The following is an 18,061-nucleotide window of genomic DNA, read 5'->3' as shown; positions in this document are numbered from 1 at the left end:
TTGACGGTTAAATATTTGACTCGAATTACAGTAAATGGTGATCTTCCTAATGGCGGTGCGGAAATGGACTGCATCCCAAAGGATGGCTACGGAGGAGTTCGAGCGATGAGATTAGTTTGTGTGCAGTGTCAGGTGGTTTATTGCATCATATGATTTTTACGGGTGGAGCGGGCTCAGAAAGGCCTTAAATCCGCAATGATTTGACCCCGACTGATGATGAATTGTGCGCGATTGATGGAAATTATTTCACCAGAAGTGATTTGCCACGCCTTCATTCTCTGCTGCCCCCGTAATCTGGAACTCCCTCAGCCGTACGTGCTGTCGATTCCCTCTTCCCCCTGTTCAAGTCCATAGTCAATACCTCTACATCTTAGCCTATGACTGCCTGCCTCCACAAAACACGCGTGCCCACCGCATCCGCACAGCGCCGTGCAGACGCGGTCGCAATTCGACACCACACAAAATCCATTTTGTCATTGCGTTTAAATGTCCGCTACAGTCGTGACCTTGCGATACCCCGTTTCTTATCCGCGTGCGCCCTCTGCAGACCGTTTTGTGAAACCACATACACGCCTCATGTGACAACACTTGAACGCGTCTCTCTGCAACTCCTCACCTCCTCCACAGTGGCCGCATTCGCCCATTGCGTAATATGAAATAGACCGCACCGCGTGCCCGCCTGTGCGTTGCGAATCACTTGAGCAAGTTGTCCATCCCGCACTGTGTATCCGTCGGTGAAATAAACCAACACCACCGCCGTGGGTAGGTCGGCGTGGCGGTCGCCCTCTGCTGCCATCATCTGACCGCTGCTGCATCCCTCCCGATGTCCCCCTCACTCATTAAGCAAGTATATCACGTCCCCATTGCCCCGGCAACCAGCAGGCATCCCAGGATCCTCGGCCAGGGCTGCCCGGGATTGGCTGCCGAGCGGTGTCAGGGAGAGGGGAAGGGCAGGGCACCGACATCATCAGCAGTAGCAGCCAGGAGCAAAATCAGAGGCAGCATCAATCTGCAGCAGCTTCACAGGCACAGTGACATCAGCAAGCAAGCAGCAGCAGCATCGTCGTCATCATCAGATGCAGCAGACGGCAGCAGCATCTCAGGCAGCAGTGACATCAGCCGCAGCAGCATTACCGTTATCATCATAAGCAGCAGTACCAGCAGCATCTTAAGAGGCAGAATCAGCATCAGCGGCAACAGCATCAGCAGCATCACTGGCGGGCGTGGCTGGAACGAGGGAGGAGGAAGATCGGGGAAGAGAGAGAAAAAGAGGATTCTTGATGCCGGACTAGTAAGACGCCGCCTCTCTCTTCACTCCTCGGCTATGATACTGGGCACGTATTCGGATTTGTATTCATTTTCAAATGTAGGCCTCGGTTGTTTTTGTTGTTGTTGTTTGCGTGTTTTAATGTGACGGCTCGGATGATGAGCGCGCCCATCTGTGACGAGCCCAGAGGCGGCTACAGAGGCGAGGCGACGCCAGTCTGGAAAATGCAATTGGCTATTTCGGAATTTGTGAGAAACCTTTCACTCATAGGCCTTCATCCAGCAGTGGATTGACGAACCATAACTGCTCACAATAATAATTAATTATTATGTCGATATCGCTTAAACGTTAACGATTTAATAATGTACATCGTGCCAACACGACATTCCGTGTTTATTTCGTTTAAATTATCAGCGAGAAACAAGCGCGTATGTTGGTGTAAATAATGATGTTATTGTGTCTGTGTGTGCCTCCATGTGCTGTGGAGGGGCCATTGGGCGTAACGTTCACTGGTATCGGGTTATTTTAAAAAAATGTGTTAAGCCGTTGCTGTTAATTTTGCGTGTGCACTATTGCCAAACGTTGCAGTAAAAAAAATCAACTCATGCCGTGCCTGCTTGGTTGCTGTTGTTGTTGATGATTTTGCTGCCTGCTAACACAATATGACGACACACACAAATAATGTTTCACCGTTATCTCAACGTCGTCAATAGCGACTGACAAATGTGCGTCTTGGTGTTGGCACGGGTACGCGGGCCAGCCCGAGCGAACGCCCCGTTGCTACGAGTCGAGCAACGGGGCCGATGCGTGGCCCCTTCCCTGCTGGACGGGGGGTGGCCCATCGTGGGGCCACGAGGGCCGAGGTCTGGGGGTGGCCCTCGTCCGCGTGGGCCAACGAGGGCGCTCGCCTAGGGCGGTGGGGTGGTGTGGGCGATCGCGTCAAATGCGAGTCGGGGAGGGGGGGAATTTAAAATGTCAAGAACGAAGATGACATTATTTCAATTCCCGCGCGCGTACGGAGGGAAATACGACTCATAATTAATTTCTCAACATTTCTGAGAATATATTGGACGGACGGACAACGGGAATAATTAAGACTCTGGTTTGAAAAAAAAAACGCTTATTTTTATTTTTAACGGCAAAACAGGGGGGCAAAATTTTGCCCAGTTTACCAAAAACCTCCGCCTAGATCCTTGCCCTTGGGGTTTGGGGGCTGTGGGGGCGCCGATTGCACGGCTCTCCTTTGGGGGTTGCTGGCAAGGTGTCTGGTGTGTCATGATCTCAGCCAGGGAGCTTCCAATCAACAAATGTACGGCAAGGGCGGGGCCCTTCACTCGAAAGGCCTGTACAGTTAATGTGTCTCTCATTCTCTCTATCTCTCCCTGCATGCTCAATCCACTGCTGGATGGTGGCCTCCCCCGCAAAGTCGTCACGCAGTGCGCAAAGCAAAGTCTCGTACATTTATTTTTAGCCTTTAATCGAAATGGGTTTATATTCTTGGTTCTTTCGGTAAAGTCACGTTGAAGGGAAACAATAAAATAATAATAATATATATATAAAACAATACAATTCTCACGACGTTTCGACTGAGAATTTTATTGTATTATATGTATTTTATTATTTTATTGTTTACCTTCAACGTGACTTTACCGAAAGAACCAACAATATGAATCACTGCAATCACGAAAGCTTTAAAGTCAAAACGAAATGGGTTCATTTGGAAATGCACCTTTCATTCTGGAAGGCTGCGTCTGCCGCTCAATAGCTGATATTAGGTAACTATTCACGTGCCCATTTTCAAGGTTGGTCATCAGAAGAAATGACCTACAGTTGAATCCTCACCAGCTCTGCCCATGGTGTTCACCACCTCTTATCATCCGCTCTTAAGTATCTCCGACCTGCCGCTTTATGTGCCACGAAGAAGGGCCAATGGCTGAAACGTCGATAATAAAGGTTGTTGGGTTAGATCGTGTAAGTATAAATGTGCCGTAACCCTCCACCACCCGACACAGCCAATTAGTAAGGGATTTGTCACGTAAGCAAAACGCCAATTAGTTACTACTTCAGCCCACCGGTGTGTTGGAGAGTAAATCCAGAGATATTTACAATTTGAGTAGCACGCCGTTTCGCTGGTAATTACATCCAGCATCATCGGCGCGATTTGCACATTTATACTTTGACGAGCTAACCCAAAAAACCTTTATTATGAGTAATATTGGTCACGACAGCCCACTACGTGTTCAACTGGCTGAAACGTCTCACATTCTCTAGGGGGCGTCCATAAATGACGCCACGCGATTTTGGACGATTTTTGACCCCCTCCTCGTCACACGGCGTCACAAAAAGTTAGACCCCCCCCTCAAATATGACGTCACAAAGCTCTGCCCCGCCCCCCAAAACCATATTTACATTTTAAAAATAAAATATGCTTCAAATCGCTTTAAACGATTGTCATTGTAGCGCGTATTCAATGTGGCGCTGCACTCTGATGTTGTAGGAGAAAACATTTATATTAAAAAAGTCTATTTAATTAAGTAGAACGTGTTGTCTATATTTATTTAAAGTTGCGCATTTGATGTGACGTCACATTTCTCAACCCCCCCCCCTCGTAACACATCGTCACAAATGTCTGACCCCCCCCGACCCCCCGGTGCGTGACGTCATTTATGGACGGCCCCTTACGCGATCTAACCCAAAAAACCTTTATTTTGAGTAATATTGGTCACGAAAGCCCACGACGTGTTCAACTGGCTGAAACGTCTCACATTCTCAAGATGTTTTGTGCCCCCCCCTCCCCTTTATTGTCCACTTTGTTGTTGACTGAATTGTTTGATACTCTTTGGTTCTATTCGGTAAAGTCACGTAACAAACAACAAAAAATAAAAATAAAAAAATTCACGACGTTTTGGCCACAACACAAGTGGCCTTCATCAGGTGAAGGAACCTCATTTTATTTTTTATTTTTTGTTGTTTGTTACGTGACTTTACCGAATAGAACCAAAGAGTATGGATCCTTGCAGTCACGAAAGCTTTAAATCTAGAATTGAATTGTTTGAATTTTTTTTTGCCGGGGGGGGGGGGGGTGCGAGGGGCGGGGTTATTTGTCTCGTCAGTAAACATCATCCTTGAATTCGCCACGCGCATGAAAACGCAGTGCCCGACGAGGCGAATGTTGCCTCTTGCAGGGCGACCTCAGATCCGTGAAGTCGTTTTAAGGAGGCAGAATATTTTTTTTAAACGTTTAAAGCGTAACAAATCTCAATTCCGTCGAACAATATCGCATTGTAATGATTATTTGAGTAATGGCCACGTGAAAAAGGTGAAATGCGTTTAACTAACAATCCGCCGAGCGCCTTCACTCGAGCTGATTTCATCGCTCCATCTCCTCCAGTGGAACGTCCTCTCGGCCGCTTTGTATTCCTTTGGCAGCAACTCCGTCATCGTTTGCATTTCGCAATAGGAATAAATAACGATTTACAGCCGTTCGTTTATCCGCTAAATAACGATTTACAGCCGTTCGTTTATCCGCTAAATAACGATTTACAGCCGTTTGTTTATCCGCTAAATAACGATTTACAGCCGTTTGTTTATCCGCTAAATAACGATTTACAGCCGTTTGTTTATCCGCTAAATAACGATTTACAGCCGTTCGTTTATCTGCTAAATAACGATTTACAGCCGTTCGTTCATCCGCTAAATAACGATTTACAGCCGTTCGTTTATCCGCTACTGGACGAATGCCTCACCCATGCCGCCGTGCCCGTTACGCGGCGTTGTTTGACCACACTTCACCACGCTGGCAAGCGCGGGTTGGCGAAGATGGAGGGACATAACGACAGGGCCTGGTTCCACCATTGATCTTCGCCACTGGCGGGAATCAAACTCGGTTCGTCGGGTTCGAAGTGCGGCGCGTTAAGGACCGGACCACCATAGCTGTGTTGGCATTAGTAACGTTGTAATAATGACGTTGCAGTCTTATATAAGGCTGAAGCCCTCACCCAGCAGTGGCCTGATCGTGGCAAATTATGATGTGGCTGCGCATTCTTACAAATTGGGCCGCGTCTTGTCACAGTCATAAGGAGCTGCCATGATGACCGGGTGTGGTGAGGTATGGTCAAATGAATTCCCTGACCGACATATACGGTGTGGGGAGCCCTTCATCTGCCCATGGTTTGACAAAGCTCTCAAAATATTATTTGTTTAAGTGCCTGTGGAATCCTGCACGACGCCCAAATTTGGCACGTGCATAGCCACCGCTGCCGCACGCCCAGTGGCGGTGGCTACGCGCCTGGCTGCCTGTAACCCAGCACCGTGGGAGGCAGCAGCCAGGGTTGGTGGATCACCGCACGCAAATGCAGTGACACTCCCTCCCTTCCTGGCTTGCCAGGAGAAGGCGGCACAGCGGAAATGTGGACACCCACCTGTTCCGTTGGTACGGGATCGAGTGTTTCCCCCTCGCACGCGTGTGTTTTCTCCGGGTGCTCCGGTTTCCTCCCGCGTGTAAACGCTCGTTAATTGGCCGATATAACGCCTTCGTGTGTATAGGACCGCAGAGCCTGGGCAATTGTTGGTGGCGCTGGCTCACCGCGTGGCTCCTCACAGCTTTGAGTTCTCCTTTCTCTACGATAGCGAGCGAATACTGTGCGGCAGTGGAGCGTTATAAGTTGACATTAAGGCCATTTATTACACCGCAAGCATGAGCCATGATCACTCCATTGATGGTTGAAGGTCTCCCCAAGCCGATGTAACAATCCATGTGACACACGATCCGTTTTCGCCGCTCGAACTCCGTGGCAGATGTCCTCTCGGGCGAGTCCCCTCTTTTAGCTGCCACTCCGTCGTTAGTTTCGACCATCGGCACATCGTCCCTTCGAGCCACGGTGGCGAGATGTTAACTCCCTCGCCTGGTATGCAGGAGGTCGTGAGTACGATACCAACCCTGGCGCCTATATATTTGGAGTTTGCATGTCTCTCTCCCCGTGGTCGCTTGGATTTTTCTCAGGGTCCTCCGGTTTTATTCCCTCCACATTTACAATCAACATGCTTTTAGAGTATTTGGCTGCTATACATTTCCACGTGATTTGCCAAAGCTCACTCACTTTCTCCTGAACAGTCAACGTGACATCTCTTACTTGCTGGGTGTTCTCCAAACCACGCGTTCCTCTATCTGTCTCTCAGTGTAATTATGACATGTGCCATGACGTCCTCATTTAGCTAATTAGGAGATCTGGAATATTCCTGCTCCTGTGAGCACTGAACGGGTCGTTGCTCTTCCCAGTTCGTGAACCTAGAGCCAGTGGGGGACTTTCCACATTCCTATGCCAGAAAATTATATACCACAATTATTATTGACTTACCACGAAGTGGTACTTATTTTACTAATCATGATGGGATGATGTTCATGGGCCGAGTTAGCCGCACCTAAAATTGGAAGGGTAAATTGTCGAGGCCCCTACCACCTTGCAGTGAGGTCGCTCATTCTCCCCTGCTGCTCCCACTGTCTGGACCTCTCGTCCCCAAGCCATCCATGCTGTCTGTCGCCTCCTCTTGACATCAACGTTCAATAATTTTATTTTGTACTCGGTCCTGATTGGGTCTGTCTCTCTCTATATTATAAACGTGCCCACTGTCTGCACGATGGTCTTGAGATGCAATCATATTTAGACTCAACCAGAGACCCACAGACTAATGCAGAGAACCATATACTTACACAAAAATTCATGAACTCACGTAGAGACCCATAGACTCACACAGAGACCCATAGACTCACGCAGAAAACCATTTAACTCACACAAATATTTATGGAATCACGTAGAGACCCATAGACTCACACAGAGACCCATAGACTCACAGAGACCCACAGACTCACATACAGATCCATAGGCTCGCACAGAGAGGCACAGACTCACAGAGACCCACAGACTCACGTACAGATCCATAGACTCGCACAGAGAGGCACAGGCTCACAGAGACCCACAGACTCACATACAGATCCATAGACTCGCATAGAGAGCCACAGACTCACAGAGACCCCACAGACTCACATACACATCCATACACTCGCATAGAGAGCGACAGACTCACAGAGACCCACAGACTCACATACAGATCCATAGACTCGCATAGACAGGCACAGGCTCACAGAGACCCACAGACCCACATACAGATCCATAGACTCGCACAGAGAGGCACAGACGCACAGAGACCCACAGACTCACATACAGATCCATAGACTCGCACAGAGAGGAACAGACTCACAGAGACCCACAGACTCACATACAGATCCATAGACTCGCACAGAAAGGCACAGACTCACAGAGACCCACAGACCCACATACAGATCCATAGACTCGCACAGAGAGGCACAGACTCACAGAGACCCACAGACCCACATACAGATCCATAGACTCGCACAGAGAGGCACAGACTCACAGAGACCCACAGACTCACATACAGATCCATAGACTCGCACAGAGAGGAACAGACTCACAGAGACCCACAGACTCACATACAGATCCATAGACTCGCACAGAAAGGCACAGACTCACAGAGACCCACAGACTCACATACAGATCCATAGACTCGCACAGAGAGGCACAGACTCACAGAGACCCACAGACTCACATACAGATCCATAGACTCGCACAGAGCGGAACAGACTCACAGAGACCCACAGACTCACATACAGATCCATAGACTCGCACAGAGAGGCACAGACGCACAGAGACCCACAGACCCACATACAGATCCATAGACTCGCACAGAGAGGCACAGACTCACAGAGACCCACAGACTCACATACAGATCCATAGACTCGCACAGAGAGGAACAGACTCACAGAGACCCACAGACTCACATACAGATCCATAGACTCGCACAGAAAGGCACAGACTCACAGAGACCCACAGACCCACATACAGATCCATAGACTCGCACAGAGAGGCACAGACTCACAGAGACCCACAGACTCACATACAGATCCATAGACTCGCACAGAGAGGCACAGACTCACAGAGACCCACAGACTCACATACAGATCCATAGACTCGCACAGAGAGGAACAGACTCACAGAGACCCACAGACTCACATACAGATCCATAGACTCGCACAGAAAGGCACAGACTCACAGAGACCCACAGACTCACATACAGATCCATAGACTCGCATAGAGAGCCACAGACGCACAGAGACCCACAGACTCACATACAGATCCATAGACTCGCACAGAGAGGCACTGACTCACAGATACCCACAGACTCACATACAGATCCATAGACTCGCATAGAGAGCCACAGACTCACAGAGACCCACAGACTAACATACACATCCATAGACTCGCACAGAGACACACAGACTCACAGAGACCCACAGACTCACATACAGATCCATAGACTCGCACAGAGAGGCACAGACTCACAGAGACCCACAGACCCACATACAGATCCATAGACTCGCACAGAGAGGCACAGACTCACAGAGACCCACAGACTCACATACAGATCCATAGACTCGCACAGAGAGGAACAGACTCACAGAGACCCACAGACTCACATACAGATCCATAGACTCGCACAGAAAGGCACAGACTCACAGAGACCCACAGACTCACATACAGATCCATAGACTCGCACAGAGAGGCACAGACTCACAGAGACCCACAGACTCACATACAGATCCATAGACTCGCACAGAGCGGAACAGACTCACAGAGACCCACAGACTCACATACAGATCCATAGACTCGCACAGAGAGGCACAGACTCACAGAGACCCACAGACTCACATACAGATCCATAGACTCGCACAGAGAGGCACTGACTCACAGAGACCCACAGACTCACATACAGATCCATAGACTCGCATAGAGAGCCACAGACTCACAGAGACCCACAGACTAACATACACATCCATAGACTCGCACAGAGACACACAGACTCACAGAGACCCACAGACTCACATACAGATCCATAGACTCGCATAGAGAAACACAGTCTCACAGAGACCCACAGACTCACATACAGATCAGTAGACTCGCACAGAGAGGCACAGACTCACAGAGACCCACACACTCACATACAGATCCATAGACTCGCACAGAGAGGCACAGACTCACAGAGACCCACAGACTCACATACAGATCCATAGACTCGCACAGAGAGGCACAGACTCCCAGAGACCCACAGACTCACATACAGATCCATAGACTTGCACAGAGAGCCACAGACTCACAGAGACCCACAGACTCACATACAAATCCATAGACTCGCACAGAGAGGCACAGACTCACAGAGACCCACAGACCCACATACAGATCCATAGACTCGCACAGAGAGGAACAGACTCACAGAGACCCACAGACCCACATACAGATCCATAGACTCGCACAGGGAGGCACAGACTCACAGAGACCCACAGACCCACATACAGATCCATAGACTCGCACAGAGAGGAACAGACTCACAGAGACCCACAGACTCACATACAGATCCGTAGCCTCCCACAGAGAGGCACAGACTCACAGAAACCCACAGACTCACATACAGATCCATAGGCTCGCACAGAGAGGCACAGACTCACAGAGACCCACATACTCACATACAGATCCATAGACTCGCATAGAGAGCCACAGACTCACAGAGACCCACAGACTCACATACAGATCCATAGGCTCGCACAGAGAGGCACAGACTCACAGAGACCCACAGACTCACATACACATCCATAGACTCGCATAGAGAGCCACAGACTCACAGAGACCCACAGACCTACATACAGGTCCATAGACTCGCACAGAGAGGCACAGACTCACAGAGACCCACATACTCACATACAGATCCATAGACTCGCATAGAGAGCCACAGACTCACAGAGACCCACAGACTCACATACAGATCCATAGGCTCGCACAGAGAGGCACAGACTCACAGAGACCCACAGACTCACATACACATCCATAGACTCGCATAGAGAGCCACAGACTCACAGAGACCCACAGACCTACATACAGGTCCATAGACTCGCACAGAGAGGCACAGACGCAGAGAGACCCACAGACTCACATACAGATCCATAGACTCGCACAGAGAGGCACTGACTCACAGAGACCCACAGACTTACATACAGATCCATAGACTCGCACAGAGAGGCACAGACTCACAGAGACCCACATCCCCACATACAGATCCATAGACTCGCACAGAGAGGCACTGACTCACAGAGACCCACAGACTCACATACAGATCCATAGACTCGCATAGAGAGCCACAGACTCACAGAGACCCACAGACTCACATACACATCCATAGACTCGCATAGAGAGCGACAGACTCACAGAGACCCACAGACTCACATACAGATCCGTAGACTCGCACAGAGAGGCACAGACTCACAGAGACCCACAGACTCACATATAGATCCATAGACTCGCACAGAGAGCCACAGACTCACAGAGACCCACAGACCCACATACAGATCCATAGACTCGCACAGAGAGGCACAGACTCACAGAGACCCACAGACTCACATACAGATCCATAGACTCGCACAGAGAGCCACAGACTCACAGAGACCCACAGACCCACATACAGATCCATAGACTCGCACAGAGAGGAACAGACTCACAGAGACCCACAGACTCACATACAGATCCATAGACTCGCATAGAGGGCCACAGACTCACAGAGACCCACAGACTCACATACAGATCCATAGACTCGCACAGAGAGGCACAGACTCACAGAGACCCACAGACTCACATACAGATCCATAGACTCGCACAGAGAGGCACAGACTCACAGAGACCCACAGACTCACATACAGATCCATAGACTCGCATAGAGAGCCACAGACTCACAGAGACCCACAGACTAACATACACATCCATAGACTCGCACAGAGACACACAGACTCACAGAGACCCACAGACTCACATACAGATCCATAGACTCGCATAGAGAAACACAGTCTCACAGAGACCCACAGACTCACATACAGATCAGTAGACTCGCACAGAGAGGCACAGACTCACAGAGACCCACACACTCACATACAGATCCATAGACTCGCACAGAGAGGCACAGACTCACAGAGACCCACAGACTCACATACAGATCCATAGACTCGCACAGAGAGGCACAGACTCCCAGAGACCCACAGACTCACATACAGATCCATAGACTCGCACAGAGAGCCACAGACTCACAGAGACCCACAGACTCACATACAAATCCATAGACTCGCACAGAGAGGCACAGACTCACAGAGACCCACAGACCCACATACAGATCCATAGACTCGCACAGAGAGGAACAGACTCACAGAGACCCACAGACTCACATACAGATCCATAGACTCGCATAGAGAGCCACAGACTCACAGAGACCCACAGACCCACATACAGATCCATAGACTCGCACAGGGAGGCACAGACTCACAGAGACCCACAGACCCACATACAGATCCATAGACTCGCACAGAGAGGAACAGACTCACAGAGACCCACAGACTCACATACAGATCCGTAGCCTCCCACAGAGAGGCACAGACTCACAGAAACCCACAGACTCACATACAGATCCATAGGCTCGCACAGAGAGGCACACACTCACAGAGACCCACATACTCACATACAGATCCATAGACTCGCATAGAGAGCCACAGACTCACAGAGACCCACAGACTCACATACAGATCCATAGGCTCGCACAGAGAGGCACAGACTCACAGAGACCCACAGACTCACATACACATCCATAGACTCGCATAGAGAGCCACAGACTCACAGACACCCACAGACCTACATACAGGTCCATAGACTCGCACAGAGAGGCACAGACGCAGAGAGACCCACAGACTCACATACAGATCCATAGACTCGCACAGAGAGGCACTGACTCACAGAGACCCACAGACTTACATACAGATCCATAGACTCGCACAGAGATGCACAGACTCACAGAGACCCACATCCCCACATACAGATCCATAGACTCGCACAGAGAGGCACTGACTCACAGAGACCCACAGACTCACATACAGATCCATAGACTCGCATAGAGAGCCACAGACTCACAGAGACCCAAAGACTCACATACACATCCATAGACTCGCATAGAGAGCGACAGACTCACAGAGACCCACAGACTCACATACAGATCCGTAGACTCGCACAGAGAGGCACAGACTCACAGAGACCCACAGACTCACATACCGATCCATAGACTCGCACAGAGAGGCACAGACGCACAGAGACCCACAGACCCACATACAGATCCATAGACTCGCACAGAGAGGCACAGACTCACAGAGACCCACAGACTCACATACAGATCCATAGACTCGCACAGAGAGGAACAGACTCACAGAGACCCACAGACTCACATACAGATCCATAGACTCGCACAGAAAGGCACAGACTCACAGAGACCCACAGACCCACATACAGATCCATAGACTCGCACAGAGAGGCACAGACTCACAGAGACCCACAGACTCACATACAGATCCATAGACTCGCACAGAGAGGCACAGACTCACAGAGACCCACAGACTCACATACAGATCCATAGACTCGCACAGAGGGGAACAGACTCACAGAGACCCACAGACTCACATACAGATCCATAGACTCGCACAGAAAGGCACAGACTCACAGAGACCCACAGACTCACATACAGATCCATAGACTCGCATAGAGAGCCACAGACGCACAGAGACCCACAGACTCACATACAGATCCATAGACTCGCACAGAGAGGCACTGACTCACAGAGACCCACAGACTCACATACAGATCCATAGACTCGCATAGAGAGCCACAGACTCACAGAGACCCACAGACTAACATACACATCCATAGACTCGCACAGAGACACACAGACTCACAGAGACCCACAGACTCACATACAGATCCATAGACTCGCATAGAGAAACACAGTCTCACAGAGACCCACAGACTCACATACAGATCAGTAGACTCGCACAGAGAGGCACAGACTCACAGAGACCCACACACTCACATACAGATCCATAGACTCGCACAGAGAGGCACAGACTCACAGAGACCCACAGACTCACATACAGATCCATAGACTCGCACAGAGAGGCACAGACTCCCAGAGACCCACAGACTCACATACAGATCCATAGACTTGCACAGAGAGCCACAGACTCACAGAGACCCACAGACTCACATACAAATCCATAGACTCGCACAGAGAGGCACAGACTCACAGAGACCCACAGACCCACATACAGATCCATAGACTCGCACAGAGAGGAACAGACTCACAGAGACCCACAGACTCACATACAGATCCATAGACTCGCATAGAGAGCCACAGACTCACAGAGACCCACAGACCCACATACAGATCCATAGACTCGCACAGGGAGGCACAGACTCACAGAGACCCACAGACCCACATACAGATCCATAGACTCGCACAGAGAGGAACAGACTCACAGAGACCCACAGACTCACATACAGATCCGTAGCCTCCCACAGAGAGGCACAGACTCACAGAAACCCACAGACTCACATACAGATCCATAGGCTCGCACAGAGAGGCACAGACTCACAGAGACCCACATACTCACATACAGATCCATAGACTCGCATAGAGAGCCACAGACTCACAGAGACCCACAGACTCACATACAGATCCATAGGCTCGCACAGAGAGGCACAGACTCACAGAGACCCACAGACTCACATACACATCCATAGACTCGCATAGAGAGCCACAGACTCACAGAGACCCACAGACCTACATACAGGTCCATAGACTCGCACAGAGAGGCACAGACTCACAGAGACCCACATACTCACATACAGATCCATAGACTCGCATAGAGAGCCACAGACTCACAGAGACCCACAGACTCACATACAGATCCATAGGCTCGCACAGAGAGGCACTGACTCACAGAGACCCACAGACTCACATACAGATCCATAGACTCGCACAGAGAGGCACTGACTCACAGAGACCCACAGACTCACATACAGATCCATAGACTCGCATAGAGAGCCACAGACTCACAGAGACCCACAGACTAACATACACATCCATAGACTCGCACAGAGACACACAGACTCACAGAGACCCACAGACTCACATACAGATCCATAGACTCGCATAGAGAAACACAGTCTCACAGAGACCCACAGACTCACATACAGATCAGTAGACTCGCACAGAGAGGCACAGACTCACAGAGACCCACACACTCACATACAGATCCATAGACTCGCACAGAGAGGCACAGACTCACAGAGACCCACAGACTCACATACAGATCCATAGACTCGCACAGAGAGGCACAGACTCCCAGAGACCCACAGACTCACATACAGATCCATAGACTCGCACAGAGAGCCACAGACTCACAGAGACCCACAGACTCACATACAAATCCATAGACTCGCACAGAGAGGCACAGACTCACAGAGACCCACAGACCCACATACAGATCCATAGACTCGCACAGAGAGGAACAGACTCACAGAGACCCACAGACTCACATACAGATCCATAGACTCGCATAGAGAGCCACAGACTCACAGAGACCCACAGACCCACATACAGATCCATAGACTCGCACAGGGAGGCACAGACTCACAGAGACCCACAGACCCACATACAGATCCATAGACTCGCACAGAGAGGAACAGACTCACAGAGACCCACAGACTCACATACAGATCCGTAGCCTCCCACAGAGAGGCACAGACTCACAGAAACCCACAGACTCACATACAGATCCATAGGCTCGCACAGAGAGGCACACACTCACAGAGACCCACATACTCACATACAGATCCATAGACTCGCATAGAGAGCCACAGACTCACAGAGACCCACAGACTCACATACAGATCCATAGGCTCGCACAGAGAGGCACAGACTCACAGAGACCCACAGACTCACATACACATCCATAGACTCGCATAGAGAGCCACAGACTCACAGAGACCCACAGACCTACATACAGGTCCATAGACTCGCACAGAGAGGCACAGACGCAGAGAGACCCACAGACTCACATACAGATCCATAGACTCGCACAGAGAGGCACTGACTCACAGAGACCCACAGACTTACATACAGATCCATAGACTCGCACAGAGATGCACAGACTCACAGAGACCCACATCCCCACATACAGATCCATAGACTCGCACAGAGAGGCACTGACTCACAGAGACCCACAGACTCACATACAGATCCATAGACTCGCATAGAGAGCCACAGACTCACAGAGACCCAAAGACTCACATACACATCCATAGACTCGCATAGAGAGCGACAGACTCACAGAGACCCACAGACTCACATACAGATCCGTAGACTCGCACAGAGAGGCACAGACTCACAGAGACCCACAGACTCACATACCGATCCATAGACTCGCACAGAGAGGCACAGACGCACAGAGACCCACAGACCCACATACAGATCCATAGACTCGCACAGAGAGGCACAGACTCACAGAGACCCACAGACTCACATACAGATCCATAGACTCGCACAGAGAGGAACAGACTCACAGAGACCCACAGACTCACATACAGATCCATAGACTCGCACAGAAAGGCACAGACTCACAGAGACCCACAGACCCACATACAGATCCATAGACTCGCACAGAGAGGCACAGACTCACAGAGACCCACAGACTCACATACAGATCCATAGACTCGCACAGAGAGGCACAGACTCACAGAGACCCACAGACTCACATACAGATCCATAGACTCGCACAGAGAGGAACAGACTCACAGAGACCCACAGACTCACATACAGATCCATAGACTCGCACAGAAAGGCACAGACTCACAGAGACCCACAGACTCACATACAGATCCATAGACTCGCATAGAGAGCCACAGACGCACAGAGACCCACAGACTCACATACAGATCCATAGACTCGCACAGAGAGGCACTGACTCACAGAGACCCACAGACTCACATACAGATCCATAGACTCGCATAGAGAGCCACAGACTCACAGAGACCCACAGACTAACATACACATCCATAGACTCGCACAGAGACACACAGACTCACAGAGACCCACAGACTCACATACAGATCCATAGACTCGCATAGAGAAACACAGTCTCACAGAGACCCACAGACTCACATACAGATCAGTAGACTCGCACAGAGAGGCACAGACTCACAGAGACCCACACACTTACATACAGATCCATAGACTCGCACAGAGAGGCACAGACTCACAGAGACCCACAGACTCACATACAGATCCATAGACTCGCACAGAGAGGCACAGACTCCCAGAGACCCACAGACTCACATACAGATCCATAGACTTGCACAGAGAGCCACAGACTCACAGAGACCCACAGACTCACATACAAATCCATAGACTCGCACAGAGAGGCACAGACTCACAGAGACCCACAGACCCACATACAGATCCATAGACTCGCACAGAGAGGAACAGACTCACAGAGACCCACAGACTCACATACAGATCCATAGACTCGCATAGAGAGCCACAGACTCACAGAGACCCACAGACCCACATACAGATCCATAGACTCGCACAGGGAGGCACAGACTCACAGAGACCCACAGACCCACATACAGATCCATAGACTCGCACAGAGAGGAACAGACTCACAGAGACCCACAGACTCACATACAGATCCGTAGCCTCCCACAGAGAGGCACAGACTCACAGAAACCCACAGACTCACATACAGATCCATAGGCTCGCACAGAGAGGCACAGACTCACAGAGACCCACATACTCACATACAGATCCATAGACTCGCATAGAGAGCCACAGACTCACAGAGACCCACAGACTCACATACAGATCCATAGGCTCGCACAGAGAGGCACAGACTCACAGAGACCCACAGACTCACATACACATCCATAGACTCGCATAGAGAGCCACAGACTCACAGAGACCCACAGACCTACATACAGGTCCATAGACTCGCACAGAGAGGCACAGACTCACAGAGACCCACATACTCACATACAGATCCATAGACTCGCATAGAGAGCCACAGACTCACAGAGACCCACAGACTCACATACAGATCCATAGGCTCGCACAGAGAGGCACAGACTCACAGAGACCCACAGACTCACATACACATCCATAGACTCGCATAGAGAGCCACAGACTCACAGAGACCCACAGACCTACATACAGGTCCATAGACTCGCACAGAGAGGCACAGACGCAGAGAGACCCACAGACTCACATACAGATCCATAGACTCGCACAGAGAGGCACTGACTCACAGAGACCCACAGACCCACATACAGATCCATAGACTCGCACAGAGAGGAACAGACTCACAGAGACCCACAGACTCACATACAGATCCATAGACTCGCATAGAGGGCCACAGACTCACAGAGACCCACAGACTCACATACAGATCCATAGACTCGCACAGAGAGGCACAGACTCACAGAGACCCACAGACTCACATACAGATCCATAGACTCGCACAGAGAGGCACAGACTCACAGAGACCCACAGACTCACATACAGATCCATAGACTCGCATAGAGAGCCACAGACTCACAGAGACCCACAGACTAACATACACATCCATAGACTCGCACAGAGACACACAGACTCACAGAGACCCACAGACTCACATACAGATCCATAGACTCGCATAGAGAAACACAGTCTCACAGAGACCCACAGACTCACATACAGATCAGTAGACTCGCACAGAGAGGCACAGACTCACAGAGACCCACACACTCACATACAGATCCATAGACTCGC

The 18,061-nt window shown here is 50.2% G+C and overlaps 1 protein-coding gene across 2 annotated transcripts in view; it reads left to right on the top strand.

Moving 5' to 3' along the window:
* Positions 1–88: 88 nt before the first annotated feature.
* Positions 89–18,061, top strand: part of LOC116947702 (uncharacterized) — a 109,196-nt gene continuing 91,223 nt past the window's right edge. For both annotated transcript variants that reach the window (XM_032963714.2, XM_032963712.2), the window contains exon 1: positions 89–1,291. The gene's annotated coding sequence lies outside the window, so the exon portion shown is untranslated. The remainder of the gene's footprint in view (positions 1,292–18,061) is intronic.

The sequence above is a fragment of the Petromyzon marinus genome, chromosome 31, assembly GCF_048934315.1.
Source record: "Petromyzon marinus isolate PM22_M1 ecotype Great Lakes invasive population chromosome 31, UKy_Petmar_22M1.pri1.0, whole genome shotgun sequence".
NCBI classification, from domain to species: domain Eukaryota; kingdom Metazoa; phylum Chordata; class Hyperoartia; order Petromyzontiformes; family Petromyzontidae; genus Petromyzon; species Petromyzon marinus.
The sequence above is the reverse complement of the archived record's forward strand: the minus strand, read 5'-3'. Positions and strand labels throughout refer to the sequence as shown.